This window comes from Lagopus muta, chromosome 10 (genome assembly GCF_023343835.1).
Source record: "Lagopus muta isolate bLagMut1 chromosome 10, bLagMut1 primary, whole genome shotgun sequence".
Classification (NCBI taxonomy): Eukaryota; Metazoa; Chordata; class Aves; order Galliformes; family Phasianidae; genus Lagopus; species Lagopus muta.
Genome location: NC_064442.1, coordinates 9,063,391 through 9,075,423, shown reverse-complemented (window position 1 = coordinate 9,075,423; position 12,033 = coordinate 9,063,391). Strand labels below are relative to the sequence as shown.

Sequence of the window (12,033 nt, the reverse complement as noted above, 5' to 3'; positions counted from 1 at the left end):
ACCCAGCGGGAACCCTTTAGGAACATACCGATAGGTCTGTTTTAGGACAGTACCTGATCAGATGAATACCTGCAGTCCTGTAGGAATGGCAGCAGGAAATAAGATGGCTGTAGGGAAAAGGGAGCTAACGTAATGAATAATTGTTGGGTAATTTGTCTTCTAATCCTATTTATTATTTGGTAGATATATGCACAACGCTTGACGAGATAACCTAATTTACATTTTATTATATACTGAAGTAAAGACAACAGAGTAACTAGAATGAGGCCACATAAAGCCAACGTGACCCCAGAATCTGGTCCCACAGAGCACGACACAAAGCCCACGCTTTCCCTGAATCCCTATGTTTCTCCATCCTGCACCTTACCTCTTCCACAGAGCTATTTAACAAGATTTGGGGGAAAAAAAAGTTAAAAAAAATAAAAATAAAAATAAAAAATATAAAAAAAGGGAGGGATTTAGTTTCACAGTACAGTCTGCCAGATTCTTCTGCCAAAACACATCGAAGTGTGCGAGGAGCGAACCACCGCTGGCAGCTCAGTGCTCGCAGGCACAGCTCAGGCATGGGCTGCAGGGCCACCCTGTCAAGACACCAGTGCAGCTATATACATGTCACTGGGGGGAGGGCGGGAGTTGTCTCGTCAACAGCAGGACAAAGTACTGGAAATGATGGCCAGCATGGTACTGTTGTGTTGAACGTTTTAAGTCGTGTATGTTGTAGAGATGACAAAACTAACTGTCCTTTCATGATGGTAACTCAAAGCCAAAGGCACACCTCGTTACTAAAATCCTATTTCCTTCCTAATGAAACAGCAGAGTAACCAAGGAGTCTACTTAACTTAACTACTTAACTGAGAATTCTGCAACAAAACTGCAACAGGACAAAGCGTGGCTTAGGACTACCTGAGCTGCCAAAAAGTCTGACTTGACTTCTGAATGATATCCAGTTCTCAGGAAGGCCCTATGTATTAGCTACCTGCCATTTGCCTAGAAGATGATAATTCTTATTAAATTAGCTAACTCTCCATAGCAAACAATTTAAGACCAATTCACTTTTTTTCTTCCCCTTAATTAATTATCTTCTAACCATCTTTTAAGCATAATTTTCATTGTTCAAGCTTTTTCAATGAATATTTTATGGGAGCATATTCCACTATTGCTCTTTTTAAACTATTTGCTATCACTAATAAGCACTTTTTCAGCTTTTTACCATCTGTGTTCCTTTCAGTAAAATCCAACACTCTCTAGCATAATGTGACACATTCAAGACAACCTGTATGTACTGGTAAAAGAGGAATTAGTGCACTAACAGTATTTTCAGTATTTTCAGCTGATTCATAGTCCAAGCTTGCTTGTACAGAACAAATTATCAAGACATGTCTTGAAGAATGACCAAAATAGAAGTCAGAGACTCTTATAATTCCTCTTCCAGTAGTAAAACCTAATGGAGAAATAGTTTCTTGTGGGAAAAAATAAACCTCAGGACAGAGCCTTAGGCTTGAGCCAAAAGCCCTGGGTTCAATCTGAGGCTCTGCCATCGATTCATCGTTTGATACTCTTGGGGAAGTTATTTCAATTCTTTTTGTTTTGTTTTGTTTTTGTTTAAATACATTTAAGTTATATGCTCCTTGAGGAAACGATGGCATCTGTATTCTCAGGGACATTGCCAAAGGCAAAGGAAAAGTTCCCCAGGCCTGAAATCCGTGACATCCAAATGTAAACACCAAAATCACAGCATAGCAATGTAGCTCAGAGAGAGCTGCATTTTCGTTCTATGTGCCCCAGCCTGTTTCTCCTTTGCCATGTCTCAGCCTGCGTTCAGAGAGGCAGGAACGTGAGAGGATGTAGGGCAGCTTCCGAGGCGCTAAAACTGCTTCACCAAATTCCAGAGTACTCATAGTTTTCAGAGGAGCTCCCACACATGGAACTGATTACAGACAAAATGCTGCTGCTCTTACCTGATTTTATTATCTTGCATTCTTTAAGAAGTGGTATTAATCATAGGGAGTCACTGCAACCAAGAGAGTGTGGCATAGCATAAAAGCACAAATATCATCCTCGGGAACCTTTTTCCCTGTCATGATTTGGTGGCTGATTCAAGAAAGAAAAAAAAGTCATATTACTAAGACCATCATAAAAGAGATCAAGCTACACATTAAGAGTAAGTTTGCTCTTCACCACTGCTTCTTCCTTCTCTATGCTAGGCAGGCATGGAACTTGCCCAAGCACATGTTGTCTGTGTCAATTCCTTCTACCAGAGTTAGCTGCAAAATGGCATTAAGCTCTGTGTGCTGCCTGCTTAGCCTAAATTCCAAACATGTAATACATGGTGACCCTTTTCCTTAAGTCAGTGCTGGCAAACACCTCAGTGCTAATTTAATGGTCTGCTCACTGAGCACCTTGGAGCGACGTGCGGATTAAGCATTTCACCCCACCAAGACATGAGCTCGTGGTCAGCCCTATGACCAGATGCCCATAGGGATGGGCAGCAGATCACCTTTCTGTGAGAAAAGCCAAGGGGATCAGGGGCTATACGCTTGTCCAGAACAGAAGGGACCTCAGGGTTTGGGGAGCTTGGAGGGGAAACAGTAAACAGATCTGAGGCCGTGCCAACAGGACACAAACATGGCTGTGGGTCTGAGTTTCAAATGACTTGTAAGTCCAGTAGTTCTAAAAGTTAATGAACTTTTGCATAGGAAGATGAAAATAGTTTTAAACTTTGTGCACGAGGGCACGGGTTACAAGCACCAGTCCAACTGCAAGTAGCAGCTTAAGCCACGAAGCACTTAATCTTTCTCAAGAGGTGAGAAAGGTTCAGATGCAGCAGCGCAGCTCTCATGTAAGCAACAGAGAAACCCAGGCTGACTTTGTAATGTGGTCCAAGCAGATAACTCTGAATTACAGTATCCAAAACTATTTTCCAATAACAGTATGATCCCAGTTTATTGATCCCTATCTAGCTATTTACATCCCCTTTGCTGTAATTAGACAAAAGAACCTAATGAAAACATGAAGTTGATTTAATACTTCCTACATTTGCACCATAGCTTCAGTAGAAATTTTCTTTTAACTGTTCACCGAATTACTTCATCAGCTCAGGATAGCTTAAAACAGTATCTGAAGTAGTGGTCCTGCGGGTGACCTTCCTAACAAAGCTTTCCCCTGCTTCCAACAACTGGGCATTTTCATTCTCCCATTTCTAATTTTTGCATACTTCTTTTTTTCTTGTTGCTGTCATAAGATCACCAGAAGGGATACGCTGTCCCACTTGACTTTTTGACAGTTCTAAACATACTTAAAATATCAGACTATTCCACCCTTTTGCTTTCTATCATTTTAGTTTCCTCCATTTAATGCAGCTTTATAGTGAGCAATAGAGACACAATCAGCACACGCTTGATGACAAACAGATAAATACTGCATTTTCTCTCTCCTAATAAAAGCAACAGAGTTAATTCATTGCTTGTATATACCATTCAGATGAGTTCATCCAATTTTCTGATAACTGGGGTTTTCTGTTGAATGCTTACAATATCATTCCAGGCCTTGACAGCATTTACGAAACCTCCAGATTATTTCTTTCCAGCATGCTCTACTTTGCATTTTTTCAACAGCTTTATCTGCTCTTCAGGTAGGTTTATTAGCTCCTTTTGGAGAGATTTAGAATTTGGAGTCTTAATGAGTCCAAACCATGTATCCTCTCTGTTCACAGCATTCCTTCTGTACTCTCTCCAATCTCCCTAGATATTTAATAAACACCATCGGATCCAACGTGAAGCCTGGAGCACCCACTTAACTACCAGCCATTTGCAAACTCACCGACTGTTCCTATTTTCTCGTTCCGTGTCTTTTTGCCAGTTTGCAGCATTAAACTAAATACACTACCTTTCACCTGCTTACATAGGAGGTGCTTTCTAAGCTTGGATTCCAATACAATCAAAGAGAAAAAGAAAAGAAATTATGAAGAGCTTTAACAGTGAAATTAGTTTCTTTGAGATGTTTTGTGAAGCAACGGCCACAAAATTCTAACTTCAAGGAGGAAAAAAAACACAGAAACACAACTGCTTTACATAGAGAATATAAAGACTGGAAAAACTGTTACAGAAACATGAATTGCAACACGTTGCAAGTATGTCAGGCAGATCAGTTAAAATATGCTTGCTTTGTACAGCAGACATTTTTCTTCTCTCCCCCTGTTCTCCTTACCTCATGGCTGTTACAGAGAAAACTGGATATCCACTGGTTTTTTCTTTCTTAATTTCTAAATTTCTTTGAACAATGAAGCGTGCAACTTCTATCTAAAAACATGGCAAAACGCCATATCATTTTGTCATAAGTGAATGTACTGTACTGATATGTATTCACACGTGGCACGTCTGCCCAGAGATACCACTCTGAAGAATGAGACGGGCATGACGCAGTATGGATGAGACACCCAAGGCACCTCTGCCCATCTTCTGCACGGTCAGTCTGGCTTGGGCTGGGTTAGCACAAAGGTACTGGCAAAGGATATGAACCTGCAAACTTTCAGCCTAGATAAGAAAAGTGTCATCAAGTGAAATGCGATTTTCAAATCTTATCTAGCAGCCAAACATTAATGGGAGCTGAAGTCTTTTGGTGTCAGGAATTAAGGTGGGAGCTGTACAGGCTATGCACTTTTATTTCTGCACAATTTTACCAATTGCCCTCTCATCTTGTAAGCCTTGTGAGGAGTTTAAGACATTTAATTGCCAACTCTATTATTAAGGAATCTGCTTTGTCAAACTGCAGCCCCTAACAACATTAAGTCTCTTAAAGCAAATCAGTTTTGATACTGGTGGTTCTCAGATGTGCAGCATTTAATCCTCAAATTACAGCACAAGTTTGAACAGGCCGATTCTGTCTGTCACCGAGATTTAGTAATTAACAAAAAAATATTCAGCCCCCCTTCCTAACACAAACAGTTTATCAAAAGAACGCCAGTAATTTCAGTTAAGATATAGCGATGATCCAGGCAGAAGCACAATGGGGAGAAAGACTTGTTTATGCTATCTGATTTAAAGTGCCTAGACAGAATTCCAGAGACTTTGTGTTGTCATGAAAGGAGTAGTCAGTAACCATGTTTGTGCCCCTGGGCCAAAGGGTGTGACACTGGGCCAAAGGTGTGTCAAAGTCAGCATACAACTGCCATAAAACCAGGCTCAACTCATTCACGAGGCTAAAGAAAAGGAGAGTTGGCACTGTAATACTTGAAACATTAATGGCATTTTGTGTTCCCAACCCTCCCCCCCCTCCCCCCCCCCCAATAAAGATGATAGAGTCTACCAATGCAGGAGATACTTCAACTAAAGCACTGAGCTTTGCATTTATTTTCACAGCCTCCAGCATTTTCCTTCCCCCTTTTTTTCCCCCCTTGTTCTTTAATACCAGGTAGTGGTTTTCAACTGTTTAAACCATGGCATATAATAACTGATGAGTAACATAGCAGTAATACCAGTGGTGGCAATTTTACTTTGTTTCATGGGAGTGTCAGAGTATTATAGAGATGACTAGGACATGTCTCAGTGGCAGGCTGATAAAATGAGGTGAATTTTTCCCTGCCTGCAAGTTTTGCCAACTTTTAATCATAAACAACATACATTTTTCCAGGCAATAAAATAAAAAGCAAGCATTTCTAAAAGAAGAATGATTGCAAAAAAAAAAAAAAAAAAAAAAAAAAAAAAAAAAAAGCTACAGCTTATCTATATATTTTTTTCCCCAGAAGCTTATGACCTACACATTTTTGAGCAGTACTTGAGGTCAACAACCAGACGTGAAGTTACTACTAAGACAACCAGTATTCGTTATGGGCACTTATTCACCAGCTTTCCCAATCTGTAAGATGTATCTTACAACTTCACACTATGGCCAAATTTGGGTTTTCCTCATATCTTTTTGCATTTAAATCCCTATCTAATTGAATAGGAAGAAGAAATTTTAGTTTCTATTTTACATTGATATTTCAAGAAGACTCCTTGAAAACGGCCCCCCATCTTCCATCTAGATGATTTCTTTAAGGCTACCTACTCTATTAGCCTACACCAAACACACATCTACTCTTATGTTACTCTTATGTCCAAAATACACATCAAACTCCTGAAGTTTACCCAGTCATAAAAACAGAAGATACAGCAATGTCCTGCAGTAGCATCCGACTACCTTTCAGCAGGATGCCGCATCGATACCACCATAGTTTCCAGCAAGCTGTTTTTAATGGACAGCTCCCAGGTGACATCAGACACCGCTGCTGCAGCTGCCGCAATATCATACATCCCTGATTGAACTTTGATTAATTTTCCAGACTTTCAGAGCCTGTGGCAAAAAGGATCCGCAGCGGTAGCTGCAGCCATTAACTCCATCTTTTGCGATTTCTCCTTCTTCATTATGTTTGGGTCTTGATTGAACTTTGTTCCAAGTTAGTAGCTTTTGGCTATGGACGAGGGATGTAAGGCTTTAAAAACAGGAGTGCATGAGGATAGTATGTGAAAAGCTGTCAGAGAAAGCCGTCCAGTTATTTGGTGCAGTCTTGGATATCCCTCGATGATGTGAGCAACATTTACAAAAAATATTGGAATTCCAGCTATAACCAGCCCGAACAACACAAGCAGCCACATTATGCAGCCACAGTCCAAGTATCTTCAACATCTGAATGTGCATAGTGGATATTATTGAATTATGCTGGGCAGATTCAAAGTCGCTACACTGACATAAAGCATGAAACAACCATTCCTGGGCAAAGTCAGAACTTTACAGAACTTGTTTAAAATCCACAAATATTCCCAATGGCTTCAAAAGATTATTTGCAGAGCATGCAGCTAAATGGTGCAAGCAGCTCTCCCACTGTTTGTCTGCTCAATGTGACAATGCCACACTGTATGGACAGCCTACAGTGTGTTATAGCATCCCTCCCAAAACGGGGCTTATGATCAGCAAGGACAGATCTTACACTCAGCCTGACAATATTTTACTGAAAATGTTACTGGACTTTTCCAAGTGATCCCTTGGTATTTTTATGACCTTGTTCTCTCTCTCATTCCTAGTCACAGGAAAAGAAAAAAAAAAAGCACAACAAAACCCAACATCTGAATGGCTTATTATTTTGCTGGTAATGTGACATTACCATACCAAGATTAACTCACAAAAATGTCAGGTTTTCCTTCTACCCCACTCTTTTTTTTCTGTTACTGTCTGAATCCACCACTGTGATACATTCTCAGAATCACTTATATCTACTTTTATTGCCAGCTGTTGATATTTGCCAATGGTCGTATATAGAAACGGTATGCAGAAGTGGCTGTAGTGATCTGCAGAAATTTCTGCCAGAACCCACAACTGCTGTAAAAGCCCCTTTCAGAGCTTGAAACCTGAAATTAACAGATGGGAAAAAAATATTAAACTATTACGAGTAATTCAAAATCCACTATGAATCAAAGATATACATGATGTTTCCACAAGATCTGACACAATGGAGCTTTGTCCCTACATGAGGCCTCTGGGCATTTCTGTGATATAAGCAATAATAGATTTGTCTCTGTGAAGCTATGAGTTATTGTGGCACTCCAGCATACGCAACCTTTGAAATAATTGAAAACTTGGAAATAAAAGCAACCTTTTAAAAATAAAACACATGCATACATATCCATATGCACACACACATCTATAAATAAATATAACTTTTCCTTGCTCTAACCTTTTTATTCGCTGCCAAGAATAGCTGGCTCAGGCATCGGCATCTGCCAGGAGCTCTCATTTATTTTCCAGTGCTGCCTTGCCCCATTGCCCAGGCCGTCTCTGCAGCTTCCCTCCTCTCACCCCTCACCACTTTGCCTTCCTCTGAACCTGAGGACACAGAGCAGCTGCCCAGCCTGAGCTCCTGCCTTGCAGACAACCGGGCTCTGCTTACAGACACCCAACCCCTTGCCTCCTCCTGCCAACCCCTCCCTTGCTGAGCGTTCTGACAAGAGGCTGCTCACACAAAGCCAGAATCTCTCAGCTACCAGATATTTTATACACAGCACTACTAACAGTGTTTCACTTTGGAAATTATTAGCTTAAACACGTTCAGATTGGAACTGAGTTCCCTGTCAGTTCCGGCTGTGTGCATCTCGGTGATCCGCCAACAGACTCTGTCTATCAGATAGGATGCCAGGTTAGACTGCTTGCATGCTTGGAAACAGAAGTGCTTGTGGGAACCTCCGAATGCTGCGACAGGTAGATGCAGCTCAAGAACCCAGGTTGCTATGAATAAGCGTGGTGTTAGCAACAGAGTCCCTTACATTTCAGCTTCCAGGCTCCTTGAACAAGCACAAGCCTATTATAAGGTGAGATTGGAGCTGCCCTGTTAACAGCTTGGAGGTGCTGGGCAGGTTACCAGGGCTTTCCTCCACCAATATACCAGTTTAAAATAATAGGGGAGTATGCATAGCTTGAAAAGAGGGAAAGAAGAAAGATGATTTGAGACCAACCACTTTTTACGAGATGCCTGGGGATTGCTTGGAGGAGTGCCAGGCCCAGAACAAGGTGTGAAATCGTACAATTAAAGGGACCATGGCAGGTGTAAAACAGAAGGCTCTTATGAAGCTGGGGCTTTAGGTCTTATACCTGCAGGAAGCCGACTGCCAGACCCACACAGAAGGGACTGAAGAAGTAGGCCTAGCAGGATTAGCACAAGGAAGTAACAAGCCTTCGGGTGTATTAAACACACACACAGCTTGTATGATTTTTCACAAACCTCTTTCTCTTTTACATTGTCCTGCTGCTAAAAATGAACCATACAGTGGTGAGAAGGTGTTTCATCACTTACCAACAGCGGCCTCGAGCTCTCAAGAAGAGCTGAGCGGCCACAGTCCTGTGAGACATAAGGGCCACCACACCGCAGTGGGCTGCACTGAGGCCACATGGGAGCTGAGATTACTCTGAATGTGTTTTTCAGAGCATCTGGCAGGTGTCCCTGCTGCTGAGACCTCCACAAGCTGAAGGTCCTGTTCCTGCTGCTGCACAGCCAGTATCACCTGTGTTCTTTGCTTCCAGGGAAGCTGGATCAAGCTCTCCTCAGCAACCACGAGACACTTTTATTAGTCCAACCACATACCTCATTCCAAAGCCTCAGCCTTACCATACATTTTTTGCACTAAACTCTCCACCCCTGTATGGCTCCATCTCAGTTTACCCAACAGATGAAGGGAATATTCTTTTTGAGCTGTAGTCTACAGCTCAAAGAATAGCATCCAGCTCACATGGCTGCATATTTGGTGTGATCTTTTCTCTAGAGTAGAAGGGACTATCAAGAGGGAAATGCCTTTTTGGACTCCGATCATATTCATATCCTCACCAGTATAAATCAGTTTCGTTCCAAGAAAGACATTTTATGCCAGATCTGTAATAAATTCCTATCTCTGTGAAGCCATTCTTTTCAAGTAAACTCAAATCATTTTTATTAAAAAGCACCAACAGCTATTATACTTAGCATCATCTCCCTTTCACAAGGTGGTAGATTTGTGTTGTACCTGAAGTTATATAATAAAACTGTGACAATTAGCCTGTCACACAGAAAGTTCTGTGGCTCTGTCCTACTGAGAGGAACATTTTCTTCTGACCACCATTTTAGCAAGCAACAGTTGTTGTGAAAGCTGGGATTGTACCTCTATAAACAGCACTTCCTCTACAGACTTAGAAAGAGACATCCTTTGTTCAGAATCATCATATTATACTGGCCAGTAAAGAGAAATAGCACAGCCTTTGCAATACAGCTGTTAAAAGAATTAGCTTCTTTAGAAAGCTCTGAAAACTCATTTACAGCCTTAGAAATTGTGCATTTTGTTTATCAAGATATTTTCTCTGAACTCCAAACCACATTATCTGGATGGCATTCATCTTGAAGCATCAGTCTCACAGAATGTGAAATAGATGTTTATGGGGGAGGAGGGATGCAAGCTACTTTTATACACAGAATGTATGGTGTAAATTGGCTGTTGAAAAGTCTGTTTGACAAAATAGCAGTTCTTGGTGCTGCTTTACCCTGATTAGTAATTGCTCTGTGCAGCCCAGCCATTGGCAGTAGAACACTCCACTCGTTTTACTTACCAATTGAAGTGTTACATCATGCCTAGCCAGTCACCATTAGAAAAACAGGCACAGTGAGCATAGGTAAACTGTTGTGATCAAGAGTATGCACCAGATATGTGCTTTGTTACCTCACTAGGAAATGAGCACAGTATAAAATGAGCAGTATTTAACTAAGACTTGCACTTTGCAGACTTCAAGATGACTAACAGCTCTATTCAGGACTTGCCATTGCCAGCTGGGATCTTACAATCTACAACAAGCTCTGAGCACTCATTTCCTTTGCAAGTGGCTGAAAAAGAAACAAGTTGATAAAATAACAGCAACCTGGAATAAAGACAGGCATTCATACAAAAAAAGCCATCGCTCATCCTCTCTGAAATGGTGTGATTCTTGACCAGGAGGTTCCACATCTCTAAAGCTCACTGAGGAACACAGAGGGGTTCGGCATCCTGCAGGGATGCTGTAAGTGGAAATGGTGTGGCTGTACATCTTGTGTAGCCATGGCTCCAGGGCAGCACAGTGCTTGTGCTGATCTTTATATCTAGATTACTTAGAAATAGATGATTCTTTTCCCTTAATTTTTTGTATTTTAAAAAATAACATTGAATAGAAGTTCAGCAGTCAAGACCATCAAGTTACTTTCCAAGTGCCACCACCCTACAAATAAAACTGCAGAAATGATCCAGATGTTTAATGGCACTGAACCTACAACTGAAATACAAATGAACAAACCTCAACCCTATGAAAGAAAGATTTTGACTTACTGTAGCAAGATTTCATTTCTAGCTCCTCATACAGCAAAATCCACAAGTTTCACAGAAGAGCAAGCAGACAATTATGTCCCATTTCAGCTTTTGAGAAAGGACATCAAAAGGACATCTGAGGGATCTGCAGAGATGCCCTGTGAGTGCAGTGTTCCCACTCAGTACTCAAATCCCACTCTGGAGAGACCAACGCCAGAGAAACATGTTCTCATTTCACAGCTGGTTCAAATCCTTGCTATTCCTGATCCTGCTGAATATGATCAAATATAGAATCATAGAATCATAGAATCATAGAATCACTAAGGTTGGAAAAGACCTAAAAGATCACCCAGTCCAACCAAAATATGATCTCATACACAAAAGTAAAAAAATAAAAATAAAAAAAAAAAAGAATCCAAGAGGAAAAAGATGGCAATGTCAGTGATGTGCACACCTTTCCACATGAGAACTAAACTAAACCCATATGGGAACCAAACCGAGATCTATCAACTTTCACTTCTACATGGAGGAACAGATTCCAGTTATTATTGAGGTTAAAGCAAGAAATAGTAATCCATTCCATTTTAAAGTTTTCTTAGTATGCTTTGTGAAATTCACTCTGCTTGTGCAATGATCTCACGTAGAAGAGTGATGAGCCAGAGGTTAAGTTTTAAATGCCAACATTTTGTCTCTGTGATGTTTTTGATTTGCAAAAGATGTATTTCACCTCTACGTACAGCAACACCAAAATGCTATTGGAGCAGATGTCACACGTTTCTCTGCCCACTTCCCTAGTGGTGCAAATGATTTCAGGCACTTCTTCCAACTGCCCCTGGATCACCAATGATCTATTAAGAACAGCCGAGAACAACACAAGGGTGAACTTGAAAGTGAAGCGAGACAGGATTTGGTGAACCATTAAATACACTTGTACCTATGGCCTCTTACTTAACCATCTGTAAAAGAAGCCAAGGACCTCTATCCACTGTAATCACTGCATTTCATGCTCCCATCAGCAATAAGGCCAGAACACCACAGTTTTAAAGTTTTTAAACAACAATAACCGGCAGTGAGTACAAAAGCACACTAGAAAAGGGACACAAAGTACTGAAAAAAACTGCATATGAAGGGAACTACACCAGTCATGTATCTGACTTGCAGGTTTGCTTTCCTTATTTGGATTTCATTTTTGGAAGTTCACTTCCTG

General features: G+C 40.9%; 1 protein-coding gene across 1 annotated transcript in view; it reads right to left on the bottom strand.

Moving 5' to 3' along the window:
- BNC1 (basonuclin 1) overlaps positions 1-12,033 on the bottom strand; it is a 71,216-nt gene that overhangs the window by 21,015 nt on the left and 38,168 nt on the right. The gene's annotated exons all lie outside the window — the stretch shown is intronic.